This window comes from Kryptolebias marmoratus, linkage group LG23, assembly GCF_001649575.2.
Source record: "Kryptolebias marmoratus isolate JLee-2015 linkage group LG23, ASM164957v2, whole genome shotgun sequence".
Taxonomy (NCBI): domain Eukaryota; kingdom Metazoa; phylum Chordata; class Actinopteri; order Cyprinodontiformes; family Rivulidae; genus Kryptolebias; species Kryptolebias marmoratus.
The window spans coordinates 13980950-13993492 of NC_051452.1; the positions used below are offsets into that span (position 1 = coordinate 13980950).

The window sequence follows — 12543 nt, forward strand, 5'->3', positions numbered from 1 at the left end:
AGAGAGCTGCAGCCTCCTCTGTGTTTGTTAGAGACTGAGAGAGGAGAAGGTGGACTCAGAATCACAGCCTGAACTCACTGTTTCTGGAAGTTCTCTGAAACTACAGAACAAGCTGAACACAGCAGCCTTTCTTTGTGTCAGCTGCTGGAAAAACCTGAAACTCCACTCAGAGACAACATCCCAGATAGCAAAATTAATAATTCAATGTTGATTTTTGGTTAAGGTTGACAAGTGATGGTAGATCAACCATCAAACAATCATCCAATTTTAGTCAATTAACCAGTGTTGAAAATATGTCATTGAATCAATGTTTTGTTTTTGAAGTCTAATGATTGAAATGTCAACGTCTAATCAATGTTAAATCAACATATGCTGTTTTTACATGTAAGTCACCGACCATTTTTCGTATAATTTTAATGTCAGGCTTCAACATGTAATCTCGATATTTTTGCCTAGCCATATTTCAACTTTGATTCACTCATATTTTACAATCTGGGATCGAAGGTGGTTTTAGACCAGATCTGACTCTGACTCTTTCCCATAATGTGATAAAGTTACCCAACATACTAAAACTACCCAAAATTATCAGAAACTACTAAGACCTTCAGATAATATTACAAAACTATTAAAACTACTAAAACTGCTGAAAAATACTAGTAACCAGTAAAATTACTAAAAAGTACTAAACTTCAAAAATGAGAAACAGTTTAAAACTTTTAAACTACTGAAACTCCCATTAACTACTAAAATTAACCCAAATTACTCAAAGAACTAAAACTACAGAAATTTTTAATAAATTATTAAAACCTCCAGAATCTATTACAAAAATCTAAAACTACCAGAATCTAGTAAAACTACTAGAAAGTACAAAAAATACCAAAAAATACTAAAATTACTTAAAAGTACTTAAACTACAGAAAATGATCAGGAATTCTTCTAAACTTCCAGAAAGTACTAAAATGACTTAAAAACTACTAAAACTCCCCAAAACTATTAAAAAGAACTAAAGACACGAGATTGTTCCTGATGTTCTGGGAAACTAACAGTGAAAATGGTTGTGATGGGAGTTCTGGTTCTGTCTCTGTAAGTCAGAGTTTTAGGGGAGGGTCTTAGTTTATCCAGTGGAGATTTGATCCTGTATGTTTGTAGCTGTCAGTCTGAGACAGCTGAGAGTTTCTGTTACCATGGAGACGGTAATGAGCTCTAACTTCAGCTGACTGTTCATCTATGGCATGATTTTTGTGTCTCTAGGTTGAGTGCGCGTACCACCAGGTTGAGCGTGCAGTGACACTGATTTGAGGGTACAGATCGCTCAACTCTGACAAACTGCTTCGATCAGCTCTGTCTGCGCTCGCAACCCTAAGTTGTATGTAAATGAGCCACACCACCAGCCAATTACAGACTGGCCTTTTTCATCTTCTTCTTCGTAGAGTTTTGTGGCGGTTGGCAAAAAACAGTAAGGTTGCATTACCGCCACCTACTGGTATGGAGTGTGGCTCAAAATATCTAATATTATATTCTCCTCATCAATTTTGTTTTTCTGAAAAATGTCATTAAAATCTGAATACTTTTGCAGTGAGTTCCTTTTCAATATATCTACTAATTTAAATATTTCTTTATTTTTCCGAAATTCCTCTAACATTATTCTGCTTTCTTTCTCATACCTTCTACACTCTAAAATAACATGCTCTATTGTCTCCCTTCTCCCACAATGTTGACAGTTTTTTGTATTGTGTTTGTTTATTTTAACTAGTGAGCTATTAAGAACAGTATGTCCAAATCTGAATCTATTTAATAGTTTTTCCTCTCTTCCATTTCCTCCTCCTATTCTCATTTTTCCTACTCTCTTTTGAATTCTATAATACCACCTTCCTTTATTATTTTCATCCCATTCTTTTTGCCACTTCTCCCTCAAATTTTGTTTGATTATACTTTTTGCTTCTTAACTATGAAGTGAACTTGTGTGTAGAAGTTGTATCTCCTTTCTTTCTCTTACCTTCTACACACAAGTTAACTTCATAGTAAATCAGAAACAAAAAGTATATGGCATATGGTAGTAAACCAGAGTACCCAGAGTAAACCCATGTGTGCACAGGGAGAACATGCAAACTCCACCCAGAAAGGCCCCAGGCTGGGAAGTGATCCTGCAACCTTCTTACTGGGAAGCAACAGCACTAACCACTACACCACTGTCACCCAAGTCATTCAACAGAAAACAATTATTTTTAATATCATCCAGCCTCAACTGAACACTGAGTAAAACTTACTGTTTGTTGGATGAAACACTTTGTTTGAAATCAAGAGGAAGACCCATTGATATGTTGCTTTTAATGGACACACAACTGGGTTCTGGTTCAGGCTCAGGCTCAGGTCCAGGTCTGTTCCTGTGAAGAAAGGCAGTGTGTTGATGTGAGAGCTGAGCTCTGACATGGAGAAGAGTCATGGACAGTTAGAGATGGTCATCTCACCTCTGATCTTTGCTCTGGCTCTCATGTTCTCCACACAGAGTGGTTTTAGAGGGAGGGACTCCCTCCTCTCTGTCCTCACACTGATCCATGCTGCTGAATTCACATCAGCTCACACACACTTTCTACATTCACCTGCAGAGGAAACACAAATCATTCATCTGAACATCAATTCTAAAAATTCCTTTTAATGACTGTAATAGTTTTCCTACAAGTTAAATACTGAGAATCTTAATGATACTTAAGTTGTTTTTTTGAAGAATTAACAACTGAAAAAAAATTGTTACACGACCTGGATATATAGCCTCTGAATTAAAAAGTGAATTGTTTGTGAAAAGTAAATAACAAAAATATTTTAAAATTCTTTTCAAACTGCAGCTCCTTGGTTTATTTTATTGTTTTATTTGTGGGTGTGTCTCTTCTCAATATGAATAGAGGAAAGAGACAGTCAGTTCGGTATCTATGTAGCCTTGTTCTTCCTGTTCATGCACCAGGAAAAACGTTTTTTGACTTCTGCCTCTCTTTCCCTCCATAGAGAGAAAAACCCCTTAGAGACTCTGACAGTAGAAGACGATATTAACACTCACCCTGATTCAGCTCTCAAGTTTTCTGTCTTCTGCTATTGAGACAAAATGGAGTCTGAACGGACTGAACACTTTCAGTTCATCTCTCCTCCTATTTGTTTCAACAGGAAATCAGGTTTATTGCAGATGGGTGTGTCTCTGAGTGAAGCGTCACACACTCACTCACTCAGGCAGGAAAGAAGCAGCATGAAACTGAAGTGGGCAGAGAAACGAGCTCCATGAAGCGTTTGGACAAAGTAGCTACAGCTGCAGCGTCTGCTTCAGAACAACACAACAGCTCGGCTTTAAGGACAAGACACTTTCTAATGTCCACTTGTTGTCCACAGTGTTGGACATGTGTCTGCTTCCTTGTTGTAGCGTCTAAAATGCTATATTTTACGCTACTGGTTGCTTTTCTTCCTGGTGAGCCTTGGTTGTACATGCGCTTAATTAAACTTGCTATGTAGTTGTGATGTGCTGCTCGACACAGTTTCGAGCTAAATGAAGCGGAAGTATCGTTATACAGTGTTTTGGTGGCTGTGTCAACACGTCAAATATCACGTGACCGCTCATAAACATGAGACTTAGTTCTTTTTTTCTTTACTTTATTTATAGCTTTCAATTTCAACATTTAGTACATACATTTAATACAAATAATATCAGAATACAAATAAGAAAGAAAAAAAAGATACAGAAAAAGACAAAATAAGAAAATGCGATCTACAAAGTGAGATTAAACATGTTACACGTTTTTTTGTTCTTATGGCTTTTTTGTTATGCGAGTTTGAGATTGCATCAAAATATAGTTTTAGATCTGTTTTAAAGAGGTCAAGAGGTTTTCTATTCATTACTTTGCTTTTGTGAATGTGAAATTTGGCGAGGAATAAAATCAGATTAATAAAAAAGGTGGTAGAAGGATTTTTGTTTTGTGATCAGTAATGCCAAACAGGATATTTTCAAAGTAAAGTGGAAGATTAATTTGTATAGTTTTAGTAATTAGAGCAGCAATATCTTTCCAAAATTTCTGTGAATAGGTACATTTCAAAAGAGATGAATAGATGTCTCTGGCATAAGTTTACAGAAGGAGCAGGAGATATCTATATTAGATTTGTATTTTAGAAGGAAATGCATGGTCGGATAAAATTTATGGATCAACTTAAAGAGACTTCTTTGACTTTATTAGTAAGGAAGAATTTATGTGGGCGAGACCAAATTCTAACCCAGTTAAGATTTTGTGCAAATGTATTCCAATAAGATACAGACGATGGATAGGAGATAATATCTTCTTTAAATAAAGATCGAATATCATAATTAGTGGTTTTCAGTTGAGATGAAAGTGTCAGGAACCAGAGAATGTTTATTGAGCAGTCCGGCAGCAGACAGACACAGGAAACCAGGAGTGTTCAGGTAAGTGATTTATTTACAGTGCAGGAGAAATATTTACAGGATGAACGTCGGGATCTGAAAGAGGGAAAGACACGGTAAGTATGGTGGAGTGAAACGCGAGGAACCAACGAATGGTAAGTGATGGTTTGTATTTAAAGTTCCTACGACAGGGCAGCGGGTCCAACACTTGGGGAAGCAAGCAGTGGTGGGTTCAGGTTCCAGGATGGGAGTGAGTATCCTTCCAGTGGTGAGTAATTCCTTCCAGATGATATTGTGAAGCAGACAGACAGGCACGGGAGGCAGGTAGTATGAGCATTAGCAGAGGTCTCAAGAAAAACGAAAACCAGACTGGATCCACGGGGCAGAAGGTAATTCCTGAGGCACAAAAACGAGACAGAGTTAATCAAACTCGGGATAACAAAATCTTTCTTGTACAGAGGCTCAGCGACTTTACCACAAGCAGGTAATGCTCCAGCACTGGTCTGGTCTCTGCCACCGCCTTAAATACACCTGTCCTTGCCATTAGCCAGATCACTTGCAGGTGAGGAGGGAGAGTTGACGAGACGTCAATCAGTCGTCTGGCCACGCCTACCAGGAAGTACTCACAAACACCAACAAAACAATCCCCAGAAATCCACCCTCACCACAGAAAGACAGAGTTTACACACTAAGGAATGTCTAGGGTCTGGAGAACTCATAGAATGAAAAGAAGAAATGTCTACATTTTTAAACAACATGAGCAACCCAGATGGGATGGCATCAAATACAATAGAGTATTCTCTTGGAGTGATAGGTAGTTTGTATTTAGTGAGGAATTCTGTGTAACTGTAGAGAATACCTTTGTTATTAAGTAACTGATGAACTTGATTAATGCCTTGACTAAACCACGTTGGAAAAAATAAAGACTTGTTTTTGTAGCTGATATTAGAATTGTTCCAAATGTAACACTTTTGTGGGGAGAAATTGTGTTTGTAGATAAGAGACCAAGCTAAGAGTACCTGTTGATGGAAATTGGACAGTTTAGTTGGTAATCTTGGAATACTGTAATTACAGAGGAGGACAAATTCTAGGCCACCCAAGTGTGAGAAGACATGTTGTGAAATGAAGTTCCAGATAGAGTTAGGGTTCTTGAGGTAATTTTTTAACCATTTAATTTTAAAAGTATTATTAAAGGAGTCAAAATCAATAAAATTCAGACCACCATATTTCTCATTATTCAAGATGACAGATTTACGCAAATAATGTGTTTTGTTTTTCTATAAGAAGTCAAAGAGCATTCTATCAGTTGATTTGCATATTGATTTATCTACATAGAGAGACTGTGCAGCATAGGCTAGACGGGACAAACCTTCTGCTTTAGTGAGCAAAGCTCTACCTCGTAAGGATAGAGCTCTTTGTAACCAGCTGTTGAAAACTTTTTTGGATTTGTCAAGGATAGGGATGAAGTTGGCAGTACTTCTATCTTTACTGTTATTAGTGATATTGATACCTAGGTATTTTACAGAGTCTTTAACTGGAATGCCATGAGGCTTCGTTCTTTCTGGTGTCTCGAGCTGCTTGTGACGCGCAGCTCGTCATGCGCTGATTCGCAGGAATCCCAAGTGGGCGGGTCTTGTAGTTATTCTCAAGGCTTTAAAAATGAGACTGAATATCCACCCAGACTGTGGGTTTTTGGAAAGGTGGACGTGTTTCTGTACAAATTTCAAATAGCGGTATATTGTTAAAGAGAGTCTGAAGTTGAGTGGTTGTGTACATGAATTTGAGTCTGTGAGAGTCTGAGTTTAGACAGTTAGGTTGAGTGATTGTGTGTGATTTTGAGTGTATTTAAAAATATTTCTGAGAATGAATAAAAATCTTTGAATGTCACTCAAAGCCTCTTCCTAAATGAATCACAGTCATGACATCATAGCATAAAGTTATAAGTTCTCAGATAGTATTAAATGAAAATAATAATTGATGGAATAATAATGAGATTAACAGTCCAACAGAACATGGTGTCACTATTGTTAAAAAAGATTATGTTTATTGTAACATCCTCCTTTCTGTTTATAAAAAAACAAGAGCACAGGTTTCGTTGGAGAACATAAGCTTTAATGAAAATGGTATGAATGAAACACAGACTCGTGATTTAAATAAAGTTATCAATTTTATTCACGTCAATTGTAGTACATAAAAACAACCACCAGATATCGCTATTTTAGGTTGTCTCGAGTGCTTCGACACAATAGGCCATTTTCTGAGCAACTGTCTCAAAGTGGTTCAGAGATTCAGGAAGCCTCGGTTTCAGCATCACTACTATGCAGATCTTCCTTGTCGGCTTATAGATCATAAAGCCATTTATTTCCTTTAAACCATCCATTCATCTTGTCATTTCCCATCAGCACAAAATACATCCACATAAAGTCTTAAAATAAGCACAGTAGAAAACTGTTTGCCTCCTACCATTAGCAACACCTGAGTAGAAACACACCTGACCTTAAATAACCCAGCCAAGCCATACACCAAATTAAATACACCCCCTAGTGGAGAAAAACAAAGACGAAGCAGGTAAATGGCTCCTACACTTGAATTTATTCTTGATGTCCCACTGGAGCAAGATCAGAGGCTTTCTGTTCTATGGAAACACATGAGAGCTCGTATCATTAGAAACCCCTCCGTAACTGAATACATTTACTCAAGCTCTGCAAAGAAGTCCAGTTTGGATGTATTAGTAAGTAACTAAGTACATTTTCTTGAGTATTGCACTAAAGTTCAGAGATTCTGGAGAGTAAAAGTCTGGGGTTGTGCTTTTGTATATCGATAGTCCAATCATAGCTGCAGTTCATAAAAGGAAGGTGGGCGTTTCAGTGGGCATTCAACCAATAGACATTACACATACTGATATGACCTTTCACCTTGGTCCTTCTTGGGTTCCAGCTGCAGTGGACTGGTGCCTGCCTGGTGTCTTGGGGGCTCTCCTGCTTGGTTCTGGGTGGTTTCTCTACTGGGGGCTGGTGTGGGCGCCATGCCATTGGGCGGTCGGGTCCTAGGCTTAGCCTGTGCGGCGGGAGGTGGTGGCATGACTGGGTTGGGGGAGCTGGTGCCCTGTGTCTCCCCGTACCTCTTTGCCCTGGGGGCTGCTGACCCTGTGCTTCGCTGGTAACCTAGCTCTGTGCGGACGCACAGCTGCCTTGGGGTGGTGCCTGGTGTCTGTTTGCCTGGGACTGCTGCTGCCTTCTGGGGCTGGATGCCTGGATCCATCTGTCCTTTCTGGTCTTGGGTGCTGTTAATGGCACTTTTTTTTAACTGTGCATCTCCAGGTGGCTAACTAGTACACATGCACCCGCATAACATGAACACACCTTTTGTATGCATGTATTTGTATATGTGTGTATGTTTGTGCATGTATATGTATGTAGACACACACACACCTTCGCGCACCAATTCACAAACAGTCCTGATGGTTGAAAGTCATACAAACAGGTTGGTATTACAACAATGTGGCCTGACTACTCTAATGCAAGTAAATCATGCAATTAGGATTCTCATTTTGAGATATCCTTATTGTAGACCAAATCTGTTCTGGCATATATAGGCAGCCATCTTCTCTATATGGTATGCTTGAGATGCCACAACAGGACAAAACAAAAGACATTACCCATACTGGGAGGGGAACTCTGACGCTTTCCGACAAAGAAAAAGGAAAAAACAAAAACACGATTCGATCTTTACACCTTTTTACCTAAAAAAAGGATCAAAAGGAAGAAACAGACTTGATCAGTAATTAGTTTAACTTCTTCTCAAATGGAGTTGAGCCTTTAGAAATCAATGAATCATGGTTAATGAGCACTGGACAAAAGCATATTACATGTTTATAAACTTCTGTAACATTACTGGATTTATAATACTGATTGGGTTTTACTTAAAGACATATGTAATATGCTATGCTAGATCATAGTAAAATAATGTTCTCACATGATGTCTGACATGCAAATGAATGCAAAACAGAATATATATAAACATTAAAAGTGAAAAGTGTGAATCTTGTAATTTTCAAAGTAAAAACCAGTGGTCATTCTTGCAAATGAAAAGTTAAGCACAATAACTTTAACATGAAGATTGCAGGGCAGAAACTTACTTTTAACAAATTAGAAAATGCACATTTGATCAGATCGTCCCAAAAAGTGAACAGGAACTTTGAATCCCCACAGGGGTTAATATGATACTTTCTTTCCAGTTCTAAAGGAATGTGCTAATTTTCTTTTTATGTTTGTAGAAACCAAGGCATTATCAGCATACTTGCCAACATTTGGGAATGTCAATGTGGGACAACATAGCATGCCTCTAACTCGTCTCTCTGGATTAAAGGCGAACTCTGGCTCCTGCGTGGGTGGTTCCTGGGCCGCCACTTGAATTCTTACTCCTGCTTATTATTATTTGAGTTGGTCTGTGATATTTTCCTGTATTTTTTTGGTTCCTTGTGTTTTTTATGTTGGTGTATATTTTTTAGATTTGCTCGTTGGTTTTTAGTTTTGGATTAGTGTTTTGTTCTTTGTGTTTCCTGTGTAACTATTCACCTGCCCTCAGCTCTGTAATTCCCACTCACCCTCTGTTTATTTAAAACTGGTCTCTTTTCATTCATGCCTCACTGATTCATTAATTCTTTCTAGGTGTCCATGGTTTTTCATTTTTCAAGCTCCATGTTTTTTGCTCATTGTTTTCCATGCCACGTCCATGCGCATGTTTTTGCTCCTGTCCTCAGTAAGTATTTGTTTGTTGCTTTGTTTTTTTCTGACACAACAGCTTTTTGTTTAGTTTTTTGTTAATAAATTTGTTTTCTTTTTACATAATTATGAGTTTTCAAATTGGGTTTGCCTCAGTCAACCATAACAGAATGAAGCAGCCTGCAAAAGATGTGCAGCTCAACTTGGAAAAATTTAATAATCTGTATGAAAATGCAAAAGCAGCCCATAATTCCTTTTTTTTATTGATTCCTAAGGATGAGCAAGTTACTCATATTGTCTGGTTTGGACACATAACAAAATGTAATACAGATTTTGTTGAAGATGTGAAACAGTGGCTTCTTGAAATTAAAAGACCTTTTGTGAGAAAAGGTGATGAAGCTGTGATTGTCCCTACTGTTGCTACTGCAGAGGTACCGGCTTCTTCTGAGATTGTTTTATCCAAGGAGATAGTTTATTCCACAAATAATCAAAATAACACTTCAAAATCCTCAAAGCACCGTACGTCAGCATCTGACATTCAAGATGAAATCCAATCAGGTGACAGTGTTTCAAATGTTGAAAGTAGGAGAAGTAAAGGAAGTTTTACAGGTTCAAACTTGAGAGTTTCCAGTGCAGCATCAGCATGGAGAGTGGCTGAAGCTGAAGCTGCTGCACTGATTGTAAGGCAAAAACTGCTTAAAGATAAACATGCTTTGGAGCACAGTTAAGGAGACAACGGGAGCAGCTGGAGCTGGAAACAAATATAGCTGCTACAGTTGCAAAAATGAAAGTTCTGGGAGGTTCCAAAGGATCCAGCATTAAAAGCAAATTATCAGAAATGTTTGATGGTATGGAGTTGTATGTTGAAAAAGGAAGAAAGGAGAGTAAAGTGTTGGATGCAAGAGTAGATGATCCTGTGCAAGAAGACCATGTGCATATCTTACAGGAGCATGATGTTGTAGATTCACATACTCTCTTTCCTGCAAGCAGAGTCACAATTCAGTCTCAGACTCTTTCTGCAGTTCCTTTAACATACCAGTCAAACACCGGTCATGAAGAGCAATGTAACATTTTATCTGTCATGAGTAAGCAAAATGAACTGACTGCTTTATTAATCCAACAGCAAGGTTTTTCCTCTCTACCTAAGAAGGAGATCCCAGTTTTTGATGGAGATCCACTTCAATATCAGACTTTCATTAAATCTTTCAAACACAATATTGAAAGTAGAAATAAAAATCCTGGAGACTGTCTTTATTATTTGGAACAACATACATTAGGACAATCCAGAGAACTTGTAAGGAGTTGCCTGCATATGGCTTCAGAGAGAGGATTCAGTAAGGCAAAGTCTCTATTAAAGCAGCATTTTGGTAATGAACACTAGCATCACAATGGCATATATGAACAAAGCTCTTTCTTGGTCTTCAAAAAACCGAAGACACAAAAGCTCTACAAGCATACACAATATTTCTCAGAGGTTGTTGTAATGCTATGGAAGATCTCAGTAATTTGAATGAGCTTGATATGCCTGCAAGTATGCTTGCTATAATAAAGAAGTTACCTTACAGTCTGAGAGATAAATGGAGGCCAATAGTCTGTGATTTTCATGAGAGAATTAATCGACAAGCCACATTTAAGGATATGGTGGATTTTCTGAAAAAGCAAGTGAAAATTGCATCTGACCCAGTGTTCAGGGATATCAGAGATGTATGCACAATAAACGAGGACACAAGAAAGCCTAAGTTACCTGTTCCTGCAAGATTCAAAGAAAGTTCTTTTGCTACATTTGTGACAGCATCTGAAAAGGAAAGGACCACAGAAGTAAAGAATTGCTTGTTTTGCAGAGGTGATCATACCTTAGAAAAATGTCAAGAGTTGGAAAAGAAAACACACAAAGACAAAATCACTTTTCAAAAAGAAAATGGAGTGTGTTTTGGATGTCTTTGTAAAGGATACATTAGCAAAGACTGTAGAAAGTGCCTCAGTTGCAAAATATGTGGTTTAAAACATCCTCAAATGCTACACGTCTTTCAAAGAAAGATTAATAAAGAACAAGATACAAAGGAACAGGCCCAAGACCATGCTGTGGTCTCTATACAAACAAGTGCTCTTACAGGGGCCGGTAGAAACGAATTTAAACTTTCAATAATGCCTGTGAAAGTTAAGGTCAAGAAAGGACATGCAGTAGTGTATACCTATGCATTTTTAGACGCAGGTAGCGCTGCATCATTCTGCATAGTGAAGCTGATGAATAATCTGAACATTCAAGGAAGGAGATCTAACATCATGCTAAGAACTATGGGACAAAATAAAGCTGTTGAAACAAATATTGTTTCAGATCTAGAAGGACTAGGACCAGGCAGAGATAAATTTTGTGATCTGAGATTGATTAGCTAATTGGCTCAAATGTGCCAGAAGTGTTGGAGATGGACCATATGCAGTTAGAACTGTACTTGGTTGGACAGTTAATGGACCTTTGGGTGAGAACCAAACAGAAACTCAAGCTCAGTCTCAAATAAGTGTCAATCGAGTATCTGTAGTGAAACTTGATGAACTTTGGAGTCAACAGTTTAAAACCGATTTTCCAGAATGTGCCAGAAATGAAAAGGAACCTTCTAAGGAAGATCAGCAATTTTTGGATAATGTTTCTGTAACAATGGTTATTGTTACATTTATCTTTTATTTATATTGGGTAATGAAAGACAACAGCTAAGCATAGTATTTGGGTTTGTAATTGAGTTTATTTTGAGTCCAGTAGTTTTGTTTGGGGTGTGGCTTCTTTAGCAGGTCTCATCTGGGTTTTTGTGAAAAAGGGAGATTTAATTTTCAGCATTTGATTTGATTGGTTTGGAATTATAATTATATATAATTTGTATATATATAATTGGTATTTTTAACACATTGCAGCAATGTGTTAAAATATAAGTTTTAGTTGTGAATACTTACCTCTGCCATTTCCCTCTCCTAGCAGGTGTGCACAGGCAAAACATTCCCCGGGGGCTTGTGCACAGTAAATGGTTCTGGGACTGTACCATCATGGAATGGAAGGGGTTTTTGTTTCACTATGTGACATTTCTATGTTGAGTTTGAGTGTAGTTGGAATTGAATTAAAGCTCTTTTTGTTTTTCTTAACCCCTTACCACTTGCCCTCAGAAAGCTCAAGAAGCCTGGAAAAGACGTACCCAAATTAAATTAGATGCTATTCTTCAGCCTTTTGTGGTTCAAACTAAAGATTAGGCTCCATGTGAAGTTAACACTTTGAAGTTTTTGCCTGAGCAGTCAAAATGATTGTAACTTTAACCAATTCGTAGTTATTGAAGTGAAAACACAGAGATTTCAAGCATTTTTTTCTCTCCTAGATTTTTCTCTTTTTTCATCAACTTACTGTACATGGAGGAAGGGTGTTGAGACCAGAAAAACCAAATGAGG

General features: G+C 37.8%; 1 protein-coding gene across 14 annotated transcripts in view; it reads right to left on the bottom strand.

Moving 5' to 3' along the window:
- LOC108242155 (NACHT, LRR and PYD domains-containing protein 12-like) overlaps positions 1-12543 on the bottom strand; it is a 608460-nt gene that overhangs the window by 121451 nt on the left and 474466 nt on the right. For 2 of the 14 annotated variants that reach the window (XM_025002523.2, XM_037973830.1), the window contains exons 1-2: positions 6473-6478; positions 3328-3331 (exon numbers count right to left, since the gene is read on the bottom strand). The exons of the other annotated variants lie outside the window; for them this stretch is intronic. The gene's annotated coding sequence lies outside the window, so the exon portion shown is untranslated. Of the gene's footprint in view, positions 1-3327; positions 3332-6472; positions 6479-12543 lie in introns of those variants that run through there. 14 annotated transcript variants of the gene reach the window in all.